General features: G+C 46.8%; 1 pseudogene; it reads left to right on the top strand.

The window, feature by feature from the left end:
- The first annotated feature begins 691 nt into the window (after positions 1–691).
- On the top strand, positions 692–1,690 carry LOC122705610 (annotated as a pseudogene).
- Positions 1,691–2,711: the final 1,021 nt, after the last annotated feature.

The following is a 2,711-nucleotide window of genomic DNA, read 5'->3' as shown; positions in this document are numbered from 1 at the left end:
GACATAAAGGAGCATCTGTGTACTAGATAAACACAAGAGACTAGACAAACACAAAAGACACTCCCAAAACAGAACTAGGTCTGCAGCAGAAAACAGATGATACATTTGAGTTAATAGTTCAAGACTTTTTGCTTATACAATAACTATACCAAAATTTGGTGGCAGGACTGGATGAAGCACAAGCTGGAATCAAGTTTGAGAGGAGAAATATCAATAACCTCAGATATGCAGATGACACCACCCTTATGGCAGAAAGCAAAGAAGAGCTAAAGAGCCTCTTGATGGAAGTGCAAGAGGAGAGTGAAAAAAATGGCTGAAAATTCAACAATCAAAAGACGAAGATCATGGCATTGGGTCCCATCACTTCATGGCAAATAGATGGGGAAACAATGGAAACAATGACAGACTTTAATTTTGAGGGCTCCAAAATAATTGCAGATGGTGACTGCAGCCATGAAATTAAAAGACACTTGCTCCTTGGAAGAAAAGCTGTGAACAAGCTTGACAGCATATTAAAAAGCAGAGACATTACTTTGCCAACAAAGGTCCATCTAGTCAAAGCTATGGTTTTTGCAGTAGTCACATATGGATGTGAGAGTTGGACTATAAAGAAAGCTGAGGCTCTCTACACCTACCCATTCAGCAGACAACTGCATCTTTGGTGATGTGCCAGCTGCATCCCTCAGACAAGATGGTGAAAGTTGGAGTGAATGGATTTGGCCTGTTTGGGTGCCTGGCCACCAGGGCTGCTTTTAACTCTGGCAAAGTGGACATCGTTGCCATCGATGACCCCCTTCATTGACCTTCACTACATGGTCTACATGTTCCAGTATGATTCCACCCATGGCAAGTTCCACGGCACAGTCAAGGCAGAGAACGGGAAGCTCGTCATTGTTGGAAAGGCCATCACCATCTTCCAGGAGCAAGATCCCGTCATCATCAAGTGGGGTGATGCTGGTGCTGAGTATGTGATGGAGTCCACTGGTGTCTTCACTACCATGGAGAACACTAGGGCTCACTTGAAAGGTGGCACCAAGAGGGTCATCATCTCTGCACCTTCTGCCGATGCCCCCACGTTTGTGATGGGCATGAACCACGAGAAGTATGACAACTCCCTGAAGATTGTCAGCAATGCCTCCTGCACCACCAACTGCTTGGCCACCCTGGCAAAAGTCATCCAGGACCACTTCGGCATCGTGGAGGGACTCATGACCACCATCCACGTCATCACTGCCACCCAGAAGACCATCGATGGCTCCTCCGGGAAGCTATGGTATGATGGCCAAGGGGCTGCCCAGAACATCATCCCTGCTTCTACTGACACTGCCAAGGCCATGGGCAAGGTCATCCCTGAGTTCAACGGGAAGCTCCCCTGCATGGCCTTCCATCCCCATCCCCAAGGTGTCCATTGTGGATCTGACCTGCCACCTAGAGAGACTTGCCAAGTATGATGAGATCAAGAAGCTGGTGAAGCAGGTATTGGAGGGCCCCTCAAGGGCATTCTAGGCTACATTGAGGACCGGGTTGTCTCCTGAGACATCAACAGCAATACTCACTCTTTACCTTTGATACTGGGGCTGGTGTTGCCCTCAGTGACCCCTTTGTTAAGCTCATTTCCTGGTACGACAATGAATTAGGTTACAGCAACAGAGTGGTGGACCTCATGGTGCACATGGCCTCCACGGAGTGAGGTCCCTGGACCCCCAGACCCAGCAAGAACACAAGAGGAAGAGAGAATACTCAGCTGCTGGGGAGTCCTTGCCCCACCTCGATTCTTCACCACACTGAGAATCTCCTGACCTCCACAAACAGTTTCCATCCCCAAGGCCCTGAGGAAGGGGAGGGGCTTAGGGAACCTGCCTTGTTGTGTACCATCAATAAAGTACCCTATATCCCCCAATAAAGAAAGCTGAGAGCCAAAAAATTGAGAGCCAAAGAGTCCGTTGGACTGCGAGGAGATCCAATCAGTTCATCATAAAGGAAATCAGTCCTGAATATTCATTGGAAGGACTGATGCTGAAACTCTAATATATTGGCCACCTGATGGGAAGAACTGACTCTTAGAAAAGATCCTGATGCTGGGAAAGATTGAAGGCAGGAGGAGAAGGGGATGACAGAGGATGAGATGGTTGGATGGTATCACCAACTTGATGGACATTGAGTTTGAGCAAGTTCTGGGAGTTGGTGATGGACAGGGAGGCCTGGCGTGCTGCTCCCATGGGGTCGCCAAGAGCTGGACTCGACTGAGTGACTGAACTAACTAACTTGGTATCAGGGCAGGAAAAATATACAGAAGAGGTCAGTGATCCTGATTTCTTACGACAGAGAAGTTAGGAGACCTGATTCTAAAATGGTAGAAAGGAGCAGTCCCACAGAGCGAGAAATGGTGTGAAGAAGATTAGTGACTTTTGAAAGAAGGACACAGATTATGTGCTATAGAAGGAGTTAAGTAACAAAATATATAACCTTAATCCTGTCTCTCTTTTCAGTCTTCACTTGGGGCTCTGAATGGCCAAATGCACAGAGAATCTGAATCTCACTGATATAAATCAGCACCCAGGGCAGACAGCAAGGTAGAAAAGGATGGACACATCTAATTGTATAAGCAGAAGGCCAAGCTAAGTTACTTTTAGAATGTCTGACTTCACAAAAGCCAGCCTCAGATGAGATGGCAGAACAAAACCTATATACATTTAATTTAGATATGTAAA

This window comes from Cervus elaphus, chromosome 2, assembly GCF_910594005.1.
Source record: "Cervus elaphus chromosome 2, mCerEla1.1, whole genome shotgun sequence".
Lineage (NCBI taxonomy): Eukaryota > Metazoa > Chordata > Mammalia > Artiodactyla > Cervidae > Cervus > Cervus elaphus.
Note: the sequence above shows the minus strand (reverse complement) of the source record. Positions and strands in the feature narration are given on the sequence as shown.